The sequence below is a fragment of the Lissotriton helveticus genome, chromosome 7 (assembly GCF_964261635.1).
Source record: "Lissotriton helveticus chromosome 7, aLisHel1.1, whole genome shotgun sequence".
NCBI classification, from domain to species: domain Eukaryota; kingdom Metazoa; phylum Chordata; class Amphibia; order Caudata; family Salamandridae; genus Lissotriton; species Lissotriton helveticus.
Window position 1 is genome coordinate 1119539533 of NC_136068.1, and position 16229 is coordinate 1119555761.

The window sequence follows — 16229 nt, forward strand, 5'->3', positions numbered from 1 at the left end:
CAACTGGATGAATGTAATACTGTCAGTGGATGTGCTGCATAATTTGGCTTTTTGCCTCATAATTTCCATAACCTTGCCTCCATGCTGTCTTGAGTATTTGATTTGTCATGAACCAATTCAGATGCATGTGGATTTATTACCAAGAATTGATAAATAACCAACCGTGGACTCGCAATAAATTGTTAAAACACATCGTTTTAATAATTTACAGTGTACCTGCTTTGTATAGGAATCGTGGGGGTGCCCTGTGTTATTCTTCCGTGGTCCTTGTTGGAAACAAGGGTGCAGTGACTTAATAAGTTAAACACTTTGATTTTCCCTTTGACTTGCAGGACTTTAGTTCAAAGGTTTGTGAAGAAATTAAAGGATATTGGTAGGCTGGTGGATATGTCTGGTTTGGCCGGACTATGTTGATGACTTTTGAGATTTTACTGTCATAGAAGAAGAGCAAAATGCACAGTGCGGTGTTTTGGCAAAGAGGCATACTTGTGGTTGAATTTTGATCTGATGTTTCATTTTAAGTCATCAAATTGTCAGTATCCCAAGACCTCTTTAATACGTGCTTTAACTTGCATATTATCAAGAGTTTTAGCAGGGGCGGCTCTAGGCTCATGGAGGCCCTGGACAGGGAGCGTAGGTAGGGGGCCCCGGAAGAAGGGGTCCGGGCCGGGCGGAGCGCGGATGCCAGTAAAGAGGGGGGGGTCAGGGTGTTTGGAAGTGGAACAGAGCCGGAGGCCGTCAAATCCTTCCAGGGGCCGCCACGCAAATATGTATCCATCCTCAAAGGATTATTATATGAAGGATATATATGGGCCTGGTGGCCCCTGGGGTTTGGTGGCCCTGTGCAGGTGCACAGCTTGCACATGCCTAAGGCCGCCCCTGGTTTTAGTAATTAGAACTTCCCTCCCTAAATGTTCCCAAACGTTCGCTACTTGGCCTCCAGACCTTGCCGCCCTCAGAAAGTTTGAAAACCGCACAGGCTTCGTGGAAAGACTTTTGTGACATAGCTAAAACTGCATATCAAGCACTGGTATAGTATACAATCAAGAAATAAGGCATCTTGGTCAACCTATTTTCAAGGCCTCATCCTGGATGCATGCAATCCTACTAGATATGTCTTTATAATTGTGAGTGACATCAGTCTTTCAATTACTTTTAATGGTCCTTTAAGGACAATTTTAATGTTGTGCGTCCCCTTCTTGGGGAGCCTTTGCCTGCTCTGGGAGAGCCAAATTGTAATTCTCTCACTCTGTCCTGGGCTACTCCTATATTGGAGACATTCACCTTGATGAAAGTTGCAACTGTGAAATCAGTTTAACCTATGGACCCATGCTTTATAAACATTTTTATTACTTGTTCTCAAGGTCACCGCCACAATTCTCATGAGCATGTGCAACTTCTCTTATGTTATCTCAAGTACCTTTGTTGAACCATTACTAGAAGGTCAACACTTTTCTATAGCAATCACCACATCTCTGCTCTCACTTTCGCAACTAAAATGGAGTGCTTGATTAATTACAAGTGTCCCTTTTTCTTGGCTAGAACCCTTTTCTTTACTATGCTGAAGCTGGATGGTGCACATCTCAGAGCTCCGAACCGCTTTTAGTACTGGCCCTTAGAATAACTGTAGATCACACTGTATGAAAGGAGGATTGACTGTGCGGGTTCTTCCTGATGTCTGTCCCTTCCTTGACATCCTCTGTCACCCCATCCTCCTATATGACCTTACAGATGTTGAAATGAGGGGTGGTACCCAAGTCAGGCGGGCTTCCCTTCTTCAACATTGATCCCAAGCAGTAGCCATCTCCTCTTTTCAGAATCTCTCACCGCCCTCTTCACTAAGTCACACCCTTCTTATTATGTAAGCCACTCCCTTAGCCAAACTCATCCCTTCTTTGGTTTTCTTTTCTTTTTATGCAGATTACACTGAACATTTCTGTCTGGATCAAGTCGAATACCACACAATCCTTATTTTTTTTTTTTTTTTTTTTTTTAAAACCTTTATTGTACAGAAAGCGCTCACAGATACGGGCCTACAACCCATCGGGCCGGCCACCACAATAAAGAGACATATCAGGTAGTACAGAAGCTCCCCCAGGACCTCACAGCAATCCTTACGAGAAGCAAAGGCAAAGAGCCACCGAGCAACCACCACGTACAGGATGAGAGAAGGTTGATTTTATAATAGAAGAAAGGGTGTCTCAGAATAAGGGCAATCCGTAAAGTCCAGAGGGCCGTGGTGGGCCGCGAACAAGCAGAAGTATCGAACACAGGAAAATTCAAAAAGAACAGGTACATTTTGGCAAAGGCAGAACGTGAGTCCCACAGTAATAGGCAATTGCAACCGCTGCCCCGCGCCTTCCCACCACTACGAAAACATACAATAATACACAAGACTAAAATTAGGCTTGCAAAACAAAGAGCCCTCTGCCACACCAACCCAGGGGAGGAAAGAAAAAGAGGGGAGAGGGGAAAAAAAGGGGGGGGAAAGGACATAGGAAAAAAAAAAAAAGGGGGGGGGGAGAAGTAAGAACGCAGCATCATTGCACGCGCCCCATGGCTAACAAAGCACTCAAGAATAGACCAGCACATGGAACCAGTGGTAACAGGAGGAATGAATGCGTAGTAAACCTTGACGGCAGGAATACCAGAAGGCTCATGCTAGCAAAAACACCCCAGGGGGCCACATGCCGACACCGCGTCTCGAAAAAAGGGGATACATAAGAGCCATAGAACCAAAAAAGAATGAGGGGAAAACACAATATGACAGACCCCCCCCACCCCGCACATCCCACCCTGCACCCCTGCAGAAGGCTATGGCCTACCCCCCGGCAGCGTGCCTGTCGCCCTAATCAGAACCCGAAATATAGAAGAGATAAAAGTAAGGAAGAAACAAAAGACAAAAAGAAGAAGGGAAAACAGGGAAATAACAACGGGAGAGGAGCCATATAATCAAAACCCCATCAGCTCCCACCCTCCCGTCCGAAAATACTCAGAGCCCACGGGAAGATAATAAGCACAAGGATAAACTCCAGGAACATGAAGGAGTATCGAACATAGTCATACAGTTACAAACGGATCATCCGACCATACCGCAAGATAACAGTCCACCGAGGCAAGTTCATCTCAACCCTGTCCTTGTTTATCCCAAGCTGTAGTCGTCCAACGCACAAGGAACCAGATCATGTGGAACAGGAGGTGAATAACAGGGAGTCCAATCGGCAATCCACACAAGTCATATCGATTGCGACCCGGATGAGCAGGAAAGGACGGCAACCACCTCAGGCAATGCAGGCACAGTTCCGACGGCAATATGAGGGAAGCCGATCCGGCGGAGCAATCACAGGATCTTCGTTCGGCCATTCGAGGCAAAAAAGGAAAGGGAGATCCAACAAGGCTGGTCCGGACGGGACCAGGCCGGCGGACCCCCCGCACAGGGGGGAGCACAGGATGAAGGAGGGCAGCTGGCATCCGTACACCCACACCAACGGCAGCCGCCGGGCCCACGACCTCAAGGAAAGTTCCAGCAGCACACAACAGAGATGAAGCCGCACACACCGGGGGGGGCCCAGCAGGCCCGGCAAAATGATCCTCCTCCAGGTCAATGATAGGTGCGGCCATGGGAGCACTCCAGGAGCGCAAGGCGGCGAGGATGTCGCCAAGCGTAGGCTCACCTTTACGGTATTCAGCAAACGAGCCATGCGGCGGACCAGCGTCGCCAGTCTCGGCCAGGCCGAGAGACATGGGGTCGGCCGCCATCTTAGAAGCCCGGCGGGGCCGCGGCAAACTCCGACCCCCGTCCGGACACCAGCGGGGCAAACAGGATACAGCCGACCACCAGCAGAGGCACCACCAGAGCAGGAAGGGGGGCCACCAGAAGAAGGCGGGTCGCCGGCTCCCCACACGCTACCGGCTCCGTTCTCCGAGTCCGGGCGGAGGGACTCAAAATGGCCGGACCGGAGAACAAAGGGGAGACGAGCCACATACACGGTCAACCCCGTCCATGGAAGGCAGCGCCCCAACACCAGGCCGCAGGACCGCCGGATCAGGCCCGGATAGCCGTAACCGGTCTAATTGCACATCGGCCTCTCCGACCGAACCCACACCGCCACCAAGGGCCGGCCACAGCGCTCCGGCCCGCCCGGGCGCCGCCAAGGAGTGTCAGGCCCGCTCGCTCCGGAGGCCCCGAAGCAGACAAGGGTGAAGCTCAGGATCCGCGGCACCCAGGAACAAACGGATCAAACGGTAAGTGCCTGTGAAACGTCGTAGTTCCATAGTCTATCAAAGAATACTTCCCGGGGCAGGATAAAAGACAGGATAGACGTTCCAAACAGGAAAGCGAACGGAGCCGAGCTAAAACGCGGCCATCTCGGATGCGAGCTTGGCTCCTCCCCCCACACAATCCTTATTAAACTGATGTTTCTCTATTGTTAATTGAATCCAGTCCAAGTCACTAGAACAGAGATCATCGGTGAATGCAGCTCCCCCAGTGGCAGTCTACAAAGAACGATACATTACACATTTAAGAAATGTTTTAAATAATTTATTATTATTCAAATCTCAAATAAGCGTTCATCTCTCTACCTGCTTTTTCTTCCTTAAAACCTTACAGTTTCTTGCTTGTCCTCATGACGGTGACATCGGTAATTGTACCATTTTGTCTGTGCCATGGTAATTTAACTAGACCAATTCAGGTTTCTAATTGTAAGGGTCCAGCTGCTCGTAATGTGGTAGCATGTGTGGGTCTCCATCTCTCTCGCCATGAGCGTCTCCCTTCTCAACTTCCAAAACCGCGCTGGCTTCCAGTGCGTCTAACAAACATCACTGAGCTCCTTAAAAACCTCTGGTATTTCTGAAGGGTTTCAAAACCTGGCTTTTTACTAATTCTCATTAGCACTTTCTAGTGCAGTGCAGGGAGACTCCTAGGGAACCAGGTGGAGGCGTAGAAGCTCGCCTCGTAACTCTCAAAATTGTGTGTTAAGTGTGTGCCACTCTTATGTAATCCAGGCGCAGGGCATTGAAGCAGGTCACTGTCATGGCCTCAAGAAAATGGCCTCGCCACTTGTATAATTCTGTTAGCCAAAGCACGTTTCTTTAGAGCAAAACCACAAACGTTTTTTCCCAGCTTAGTCGCCTTCCTGTAAGCAAGGATGGAACAAAAACAGTGTACTCAAAGTTGCATGTTAGAAAATCAAAAATCAGCTCTTGACTAGGGGAGGGCGAAATATTCTGTTATGCCAGCGAAATTTGCAGAATTTTGACCACTGCCTGTGTTATTCGTTAACATGGACGTCTGGCCAAATTCCTCCAGATGCTGAGTGGTGGAAATTTTCTCTCACGAGGTTCCAAAATATGCGACCTAGTGAGCGAAATTTGGTGTCACTTAGCGCTATTCTCTAACATGGGTGGTGGCATGCATCGTGAGATGTCTGGTCAGGGGCTGACATTTGAGTAGATGTGCAGCTGCTTGAGTAGATTTTCTACTTGAGCGGCAGCAAAATCCACTCGAATTGCTGCACCTCTGCACCTCTGGTGGAGAAGCGTGGCTCAATGGTTAGAGCGGCAGACCCTGATGCAGAGGTCTGGCCCGGGACTAGGGTTCAATTCCCGGCTCGGCGGCTCTTGGACTCAATTTCCCTGGACCTGATAATTCTCGCCTCGGTGCCTAGTCTAATCATGGGTACCACTCTGTGACTCTGGGCAATAGCTTGCTTAATCTCCACAACGGCCCCAGCAGCGCTAGGATGCCTGGCTTCACCTTGGGGGTGCCCAGGAGTGGACATTTCACAGGAAAGCCAGGATGGGTTCCACAGCGGTATGAATACAGCGCTACGAGACCTCTGGGTGGAAGTGCGCTATATAAATACAAACACATTTACATTTACTTCTCTTGCATGGTGCCGTTCGCGCTGATTTTCAGTGCTGCTTAGGCTAACGGTGCTAACGGTGCTAAATTGCAGTGTGAACAGCGCAAGCTGCATATTTTCAACGCGAGTTCCACCCATCCCTATCCTTTACCCACATTTTTAAGCTACAATATAAATTAGAGCCTGCTTTGAGGTGACATTTTACGCTGTTTCAACAAGGATCAATTGAAGCTCGAAGTAGAGGCATAAGGAACGGTTGAGCCGTATTTATTTTCTCGAAGCCCCGCAGGTCTGAGGTCGCCGGGGTGCTGTGCATGCTGACAGGTGTTCGTGTACTGCTCTCAATTATGGCATCCATCTTTGCCTCGTAGGCTGGGGGGTTTAAACGCGGCCACTCACTCTTTCATAACGTGGCAGTTTACATTAATAAGTGGTGCGCGTGGACGGCGCGGGGCATAAACCTTCACGGCAGATCACAGCCACAGCCGGAGGCCATATTATTAATGTAACAATCACCCTTGTGCATTTTTCATGATGTGGTTAAAGTGCTGCAAGCAGCGGCTTTTTCGGTGTAGAAAATTGGTCTCTGCGAAATGAGTTAATTATATGCCGGTAACAATTTACTTGAGGTCGGTGCCTCGGTAGGTGGCTGCTCTTAAATCTGCGGCTTGGAATGGAGACTTGTGCAAGCCTGGTACCCGACAGGCACCTTGTGCTGACACGGAGTGATGGACTTCCAGAGAAGGAGTGACCCCGAAGGAAGCCGTACTATTGACTGGCTTTTGTCCAGTCGGCTAGGCGGAAGTATTACATCATGCAGTCAAGTAACGTTTGGTTGCCTCCGCAAGACTAATGGAAAGGAACTCAGCTGAGATATACGTCATCAACAGAGGGGGAGAGGGACATTGCTGATTGAATAGGACACTTTACTCCTCCTAAGTTACGGCTGACGAGCTCCCCCTCTCTGTAGGACCCCCACAGTGGTGAACTGCCTGGCTGGCACTTATCCGAGGGACATGATGCGGACACACTATGAGAAATTGCAGAAAGGAGGGGGAGGCCTGATAATGAAATGAGGCATAGCAATACGCTTTATCAAAATGACGGGATGGACTTGCAGGGATACCTTGAATTGAGACTGTTATGTTGTAATAAATATCAAGATGGTCAAATTTTTTGGTATCCAATACACTATCGATGAAGAAGGTACTGCTGTTGTGTATGCATAACATTGTACACATGGAAAGCAACTGCTATGTTAAAACCAAATAAAGAGCTATTTAAAAAAAAAACCAATCACTAGTGTTCCCCGATCTTAAGAGTTTTATTACGATTTATTTATAACTTGGTTTTTAGATATTGTTAGAATTTTTTAGCTGTTTCCAGAGGTCCTAGCATATAAAAAAAGAATGAAAATACAGAAAATGGCTTGGCATGTTGATTAGCCTCTTGAGTGAAGCTGACATTGTGATTTCCCAGTAGTTGTATAAGGTCACTTAAAAAGAAAGACTCTCTCTTGTGTGGTTGGGCTGGGGGTCTGCCCCTTTCACTCTCACAATAGACACAACCGCAGTCAGAAAAGTTATTACCAGAAGATGACTGCAGCTACCACCACGACAAGGATCAGACTTAGGAATGGTCACAGTGGAAACCACTACAAACTAGCCAACATTGCTGCTATCACTGCAAGAAAGATAGGCGTGTCCACCACGTCTACTACAGCACGTATCACCACAGCACGTATCACCACAGCGATCACAGCTTCAACCTCAATAGGGACAACTGTAACAATAGTAGCTTCTTCTACTGTGGTAACAACTACAACTGTAACCATCACAGCTGCAACCACAGCCACCACAGTACCAACAATAATTGCAAAAACAAATTGTTGCAAAAAGAGAAGGGACTACATCAGCATCCACAGCCTTTACTTTAACTTAGTTACCACAGGGATAACAGATACTCCCATAGTAAGGACAACCCAGCAGCAACAACAATAACACCATCTACTATAGCAGTGGCTACAGCAGTGACTGCTGCTACCAGTATATGAGGGCCCGCAACAAATGCAAGCAAGACCGGGGTAACAGCAGTGACTACATCTATAACCACAGAAAAACAGCCACAATGGCACAGATAACAGCAGAGATAAAAGTGGCCACCACAACAGGGACCCCAGCAGCTACCACAGTTATAGCAACAGTACCAAGTGCTGCCAACTCAGCTGACCACAGCGGTAACCACATCTGTCATTCATTATAGCAGGAAGAAATGCAGTAACAACAGATGTTATGACCACAGAGACTATAGTTGAAATGGCAGGAGTAACCATGGCATTAACCACTGTTGCCTCTGTGACTAGGGACAACAGCAAGCAGGAAGGGAGAACAGCTATAACCACAGTCATAATTACAATAAGGGCAACAGAGCCGCAATAGCAGGACCCATAGCAGGACCCATAGCAGTGACAACAACTGGTACAACTGCGGGGACCCCAGCAGTTCTTCTGTCATACCCCTTCACTCTACCCAAATGTAGTGTCCAATTATATGGTTTTTGCCGGATCAGATAGTTTTTGTCAGTCTTGCAACCGCTGGAAGGCAGTTTTCTCAGCAGTGGAGACAAACTTTGCCGTCCCCTAATGTTTTCTGTTGAGGGTTCTGACTCTGAAGCTATCCATATGAAATTTCCACACTGCCCCTCGCTCGTCATAGCCACCCCTCATTTCTTCTTTGGGCCTTTAGCTGTTACATGGACAAGATGAGGGGTTAGTTTTCATCAGATCCTGTCCCCTGACTTAACTTCCCCAAACCCACGAGCCAAGGGCAACAGAAACTGCAACAGGAGATAAGTTAGGAGGTTTGCAAATAAAAATCCCTGTTATTTCTATTGCCGTTCTGACGGACTCAAACTTCTATTCCTGCCCCGGTTGAGAAAGATAATGAGCAAGTTGAAGATGCACGGTTTCTCCCGCCCCAAGCAAGGTGAGATTTTATGATCTCCATCTGTCTTTGTGACGGTGGATGGAAAAGATGCCTGTGACAATGAGAATGGTCGACCCACGAGGGAGAAGATGTGCTTGTACTGTTGATATTTTCCACTGTTTTCTTTAATAAGCCTTGAGTCTGCCTCAAGGATTCCCCAATAGTATCTTCTATCAACAAACGCAACAATAGGGCTCAGGAACCGAGCGTGTTTAGGATGAATAGTATCATCTAGGAAACAAAAACAAGCAAACCTGGAATCTAAATTGGACATACTGCAGTAATTCGGTCACTTTTTTTTATTCCTGCAGTACCATGAAAAAACAAACAGCAAGAACTTGCCCACTCTTAGTTTTTGTTTCTTCTGCTTTGAAATTCCATCTTCATTTATTTTCTATTATCGAGCATCATATTTACATTCTGCGTTGTGTGCAGTACTTAATAAAAAGAGTGTGCCTTTTATTTTCATAGCTCCACCTTTTCAAAATGTCATTCCCACAAGTTCAAAGTTGATTGTGATTGGACTCTTACTGTGGAGGGTGAATACTAATGTTCGTGGAATTTATGTACGACAAAGCAATAATCATGGATCAACGGGATGCCCCGAGATCTGCAGCATGCTGGCTTGCTGTTTGAATATCAGGCGATAAAGAATACGCATACCGTTACCTACACTCCTCCGACCATCGAGGATGCTAATGGGGTCATGCCACAGAAACGTCGCACCCCCAAAGGCTACCCTTCCAGCCAGTCCAAGATAACAAGTCATAGGGTTTCAAACAATGTGTGTTGCGTGTATCTGAGAGTTTCATCCCAGGATGGTGAATGGTGATTGACATATTTCCCCTCTTGTAATTCCCACCCCTTAATTCATCTTTGCAATCCCAAAAGCTCCATGTAGGGCCCATGCTTTACCAATGTCAGCAGGACCCAGCACTGAAGTCGTAAATGGTGGAAGCTCGCCGATTCTAAAATGAAAAACCTGTCCATAAGATATTGAAAGGATTTGATCACTCTATTAAAGAAGGAGGCTACCATAAAGTAGTCCTGTTCCCTCACTTCTTAAATTGATTTGTTCGATGCTTGGGCAAAGTCTCTGTTGAAGCATGTAGACATAATGTGCGATGGAACGGTTCTGTTGGTTGTCCTTTTCGTAACCCTGTCCCTGACGGCCAGGGCAGAACTAGGTACTGGAGCGGAATACAGCCACCAGTTATAATTGTTCATCACTAGCCAGGACTTGACCACTTTGGGATCTTATATATTTCGTGATCAATAAAACCCCAGTGCTCTACCTCATCCTTCCCCCATAACCCCCATAGCACTGTAATAACATGTATCTATGCGCCCCCCTGGGTGTTTTGCCCTTCCAAATGAAGTTGCCCATTTCAGTATGAAACTCCTTTAAAAGACTAGGCGATAACACCAGTGGAAATGTCTAAAATAAACATAGCAGCTTCAGGGGGATGACAATCTTTATAATCACTACCCTCCCCATCTAAGAAAACGCCCTCATGTGCCAGTATTGCAAAAGCATAACGATTTCCATCAGCAGCAGGAAGTGGTTAAGAGACGGTTTAGGCCATAGAGTACGTAGTCTGTACACTTGAGTAGGTCACTGCAGTCTTAGTTAGACATTTACAACAAAGAGATCAGGTGAATGAGGGTAGTTTGCGCTGAGAAGAAATACTAGTTAGTAAAATACAGTATCAAATAAACTCAAAGGATAGGATTTTGGTCACCCAGCCAGAATCAAACACTGCGACTCAAAATGAGCCACAATTGTAAGGTTATAGAATAGACATTGAATCCTGAGCTAAAACAGTTCGAAAATGTCAAAATACAAATATGAAGTCCCCAAATTTTCAGATTCTTTTCATTATTCTTCTTTTATTTTCATTTTTGATAGAGTCCAATCTTCACCAATACAAAAAGAAGACAACCGCTGCCAACACGTGTTTCGTCTAGGTCGACAAGACCAAAGACTTCATCAGGGCACTTATAGGACCTCTTAAATCGATGTACGAGGTGTTGCTGGCTATGGATCAGAATATTCCTTTTCTTTAACTACGTAACTCCTCCTTTGTGATTTACATGCCCTGATGAAGTCTTTGGTCTTGTCGACCTAGACGAAACACGTGTTGGCAGCGGTTGTCTTCTTTTTGTATTGGTGAAGATTGGACTCTCTCAAAAATGAAAATAAAAGAAAAAGAATGAAAAGAATCTGAAAATTTTGGGACTTCATATTTGTCTTAGTTAGACCTTTGAATGGTCCCAGTATCTTATCCTATTGTGTATTGATTGCCATGATTTCAGATTTCTGCAGATTAATATCCTGATCCCTCATAAAAGTTCTCTCACTCTTTCACTAATAGTGGGAGGGAATATATTGGGTCTACTACTGCGACTATTACGTCGTCCTCTAACATTAGGAGCTTAAATTAAGCCCTTCCTACTGTCTCAGTGAGGGTTTCCATATACAGGGCAGAGAGCAGAAGTAAAAGCAGGCACCCCGCCTTGTACCCCTATTTATATATATCATCTGTGATGCACTCACATTCACTGTGCCCTTTGCTTTCAGACCGTGGTGACCCGCTCCGATCCAGGAACGAATATGAGGTCCCAATTCCACCTATGTAAGCACACACCAGCTGCCCCTGGCAAATGCTTTTTCCAGATCCAGAAGCGTATCAAAATGCCCCTCTTTGTCTTCTAAGTGTTCTCCATTGGATGTAGAAACATTTTCCTATGTGTCTTACTATTGCCTCATCACAATTTCAGAATGATCTGGGTCCACCACTCTCAATATCCAAGGCCCCAGTCGGGACGCTAGTATCACTGTAAAACACTTGCCATCCACATTCCTACATGTCCCTGCCTGGTTTATGAATCACAGTAATCGCCCCCTCCAGCATAGATGGGATTAAGCATCTGTTATGATCGAAGTGGGTGAGCATGCGCTCTACATCCCTCGCAAAGCTCATATACAAAATAGCCAAATCGCGTTCTGTCCCTGGCGCTTTCCCAAGCTTCAGTCTTGCTGTGCCTTTTATGATGATCTGAACTGGGGCTTTTAAGTCTTCAAGACCATGGGATGGAGGACACAATCCCTCTGCATGCCTAACATAAGCCTCTTCTTTACCCTCACTCATGGGTTCCTCATTATTGAGTTCCTGGTAGAATGTTCTTAAAGCTTGCGCGGTCTCTTCATCCTCTACAGTCAGTGACTTGTCGCTATCATACAGTCTTTAGTCAGTCAGTCAGTCAAAATACTCTTTATTCGATTTTTGTTAAAATCATAAAAGACATAAAGCAAACACAAATACAATTTCTTTAAAACATTACTCCATCTCATTACAAAAATGTTCTGCTTAGTGATTACATTTCCTCAGGTTATTTCTCCAAAATACAAATATGTTTACAAATGTTTAAAATTTCCCTTTAAAAACGAATTTAAGTTTAAGACAGGTCTATCCGGGGTAATCTTTTTTTCCTGGATCTAAATGCAGCAGTTAAAAAGCAAGCAACGCTAAACATAGTATAAGTATCAGCTAGCATTTGAAGAAAGATTAAGGCTGGCCTAACTTGAGAGAAGCCCGCCGCTTTCAACACAGGGAATAGATACTTTTTCCTTTCGCTACTATAAAAGTCACAAAAGAATATAAAATGAAGAGTGTCTTGAACTGAAAATTGGTCGCATCCACATGGTGGACCATCATCAGGTTTTGACCACACCGGAAAGTTTCCTAGAGAGTAGTGGATTAAGTTCATCCTAAATTTAGTTAAGAGAAGTCTATGGAGAGGATTGGTCACAATTTTTAAATAGGGTTCCATGGTGGGCGAGGTCGTTAGAATAATATGTGCCCTTACCATCGGTTTCCTCAATTCCAATTCTTCTCTATCCATACGAACCCTCTCCAGAAACATCTGCTTGATCAAACTGACATCCTCTCGCCTAATGCTAGTTGGGTCATTAAAAAGTTCCGACCTCCCCAGCATTAATAATGTAGATTTAATATATTTCAGCCAGGGGATTCTCATGGCGTTATCCCTTGCAATGACGTCCTTAAGGATGGCGTGGTTTAACGTTAGCTCGGGGTTCAGCCATGTTTTGACCCAAAAAAGGAGGGGGGCTAATTTTAATTTGTCAGAGATATATGGTAAACCTATTTCCTCATGAATAGAGAAAGTGGGTGTGGAATCAGGGACAGATAAAATATTCCTAATAATACCATTTTCTATCCTCTGGAGCTTTACCATTTCTACATAGCCCCAAATAGCAGATCCATACATGGCAATTGGAACGCACTTACTATTGTATATTTTGATAAGCGCCTCCATTGGTTTGGCTCCCAATCTTTTTGCAAAGGCCAACAAAGCTGATGAGGATCGTGCCAGGCTAAGACTTTTTGCCTTAATCTGGGGGGCCCAAGACCCTCTTTGGTCAAAAAGGACTCCCAGATAAGGAAAAACTGGAACCCTAGAAAGAATCTCCCCTTTACAAATAAAGGATTTTTTCTGGCACGTATTTACTTTGCGCCCAATAATCATAGTATGGGACTTGGAGACATTGATTTTCAAGTCTAGATTCTCCATAAAAGAACCGAAACGGTCCAAAAGAGTCTGTAAACTATTCCCAGTGCGGGCTATCAGGACGGCATCGTCCGCGTATAGGAGTGCTGGGATCTGCACTTCTCCTACGCGGGGGACGTCAGCCAATCCTGTTTCTAGGTGTTTCCCCAGGCCATTTATATAAATAGTAAAAAGAAGGGGGGCCAGGATACAACCCTGACGCACCCCTTTTTCAGATTTAAAACTTTCCGTGCACCTTCCATCCCTGGTAACTCTTATTTTTGCCTCAAGATCTTGGTGTAACCTTGCCATAAATGCCACCAAGGACTCCTCTATGCCTAGCTCCAATAGAATGGTCCATAACTTACTCCTATTCACCAGGTCGAAGGCCGAGGAAAGGTCCATAAATGCCAAGTAAACGGACCCCTCCCCGGCCACCGTATACCTGGAGACTAGAAGATAAAGATTGGAGCATTGTTCCAATGTCCCTCTGTTCTCGCGAAAGCCGTATTGAATATTCGTGAGTCCCCCATTCAATTCTAAATTTTCCCTTAATTGAACCAATAGGACTCTACCTAGGATTTTAAAAGTAGAGTCGATAAGGGAAATTGGGCGATAACACCCGGGGTCCTCGCGATTTCCCTTCTTAAAGATGGGAACTATTATGGATGTTGCCCATGTTTGAGGTAGGAATCCTTCGGCTGCTGCCCTAAAGACTCTGGACAGTACTTTACTCCAGATTACTGGGCAGAATTTAAAAAAGTCTGCCGGGACACCGTCAGGACCGGGGGCCTTATTTTTAATGGTATCCATAATGGCTTTTAGGACACACTCTTCCGTGAATGTCACTGTAGTTGCACAATGGGCCACCTCAGTAGTCATTGGGCAAACTGATGGTTCACCCCCATAAATGTTACTAAAATGCTGTACCCATCTCTCATCGGGAATTACACAGTCTGTATTCAGATTATTCTCCCCTATAAAAAAGGGGTGGTTAATAATTTCCCAAAAATGCTTACTGTCTTTTAGGACATCTACATTAAGTAAATCATTCCATGCATTATTCTTAATCTCGCCTTTCCTTGCCCTCACGTTCGCTTTATAAGCCCGTCTCAGACGAGAGATTAGCTCTTTATCCCTTTCCTTAGCCTTAAGAGCCAATTTCAAATCTCTGTATGACCTTGAGCATTTGCTATCAAACCATTTGTGGGGCATTGTAGGGTACTTTGATTTGGGTTTTAAAAGATCCTTGGCGGTTAGTGCACAGATACTATTAAAAGCCGTGATAACCTGAAGATTCGAGGCAGTCTGATTAAGACAAGTTTCTATCGGTTGCTCAATTTTGGGGAGTAAGGTTTCCATGAACCGTTCCTCCATAGCCATGCCCCATCTAAGCCGTCTGCCCTGATCACTGGGCACCGCCACGGCACAAACCCGGGGCTGATCCACCTGTCTGCGCCATAAGTCACTCCAGTGTATTACAGTTGACAGAGGGTTGTGATCACTATGGGGTGAGACAGTAACCTTATAGTCACTTGTCTTAGAGATTAAGCCTATGGACATAAATATGTAATCAATATTCGTCCCCTTAATCGTACCTTTGAAAGTGGGGACCTTCTCATTAGAAGCAGTTTTATACGGTTCATATATATTAAAATTAGCACACAATAAATCAAGAGACTCCCCCATCTTAGTGTGTTCAAAATGAGGGATGCAGGCTCCATCCGGGCTATCTGCATCTAGTGATTGACAAAGCAAATCACATTTGTGGCTATTAAAATCGCCCATTAAGAAAATTTCGAAATGAGTATTTGAATTTTGACTGTATTTATTTATCAGGTTCTCCAAGCAATTCACGTGCTCCAATTCATTTGCTCCACCCCAAGCATTGTAAAAGTTAATTACTAATATGGTACAGCTTGGTGAGACTATCCATTCTATCGCTAAAATGTTTGGGGAACCTGAACTCATTAAATTAAAAATTCCTACTAAATCTAAAGAAAAAAGTGTAATAAGACCCCCTTTTGCTCTCCCCGCATTACTAGTGCTAGCGGGTACTATAAAACTTAGGAAGCCATCTAGGGGAAAAGAAAGTGAAGTATCCCATGTTTCTTGCAGAGCTATGACCTTATGTTTAGAGATATATTGTATCCAGGTAGGGTCCAATCTTTTAGCTCTTATACCTGCAACGTTCCAGGTCATAAATAAACATGATAGAGAGGTTACCCTCTCGGGTATAGCTAGTGTAGGTGCCGTTGGGAGTATGGGTAGTCAACCGTTAATGTTCAGATCACATAAAGGATTAAAACGGTTAACCAAATCCATAATAGGGGCTGTGTTGTAGTGCGTTGGTAAATTTTGGCAATTTCCCCGTCTCAAGTACCCTGCGCCACCATCAGGGCCATAAACCTGATTATAGCCATCATGTGGACGCAAAAATGGAGCAGGGAAAGAGCTAACCTCCACCCGTGGAGGCAAGATACATCTCAGTGGCTCAATCCCCCCTTGGTAGTATGGCTGAGATCTTGGATAGAAAAAGGTCAAGTCCACGACGCCAATCCCACCAAAGCTAATGTTCCATCCAGGTTTTGTAATTATCCCTACTACCCTTGGATCTTGAAAATTAATTATAATACACTCACCCCCCTGCTTTTTAAAAGTGTTCCCAATCCAATTGACCCTTCTAACCCCAATGATCAATCCATCCACATCTCCTGGCAGGGGTCTATTTACCCGCAGCCAATGCATGGCTTTGTTTTTTAACATATCATACGTCTCCCTTTGGCCATCTGGTAGAGGAGGAACA

General features: G+C 45.3%; 1 protein-coding gene across 2 annotated transcripts in view; it reads left to right on the forward strand.

The window, feature by feature from the left end:
- Positions 1–16229, forward strand: part of SLC39A11 (solute carrier family 39 member 11) — a 2376444-nt gene that overhangs the window by 1807566 nt on the left and 552649 nt on the right. The gene's annotated exons all lie outside the window — the stretch shown is intronic.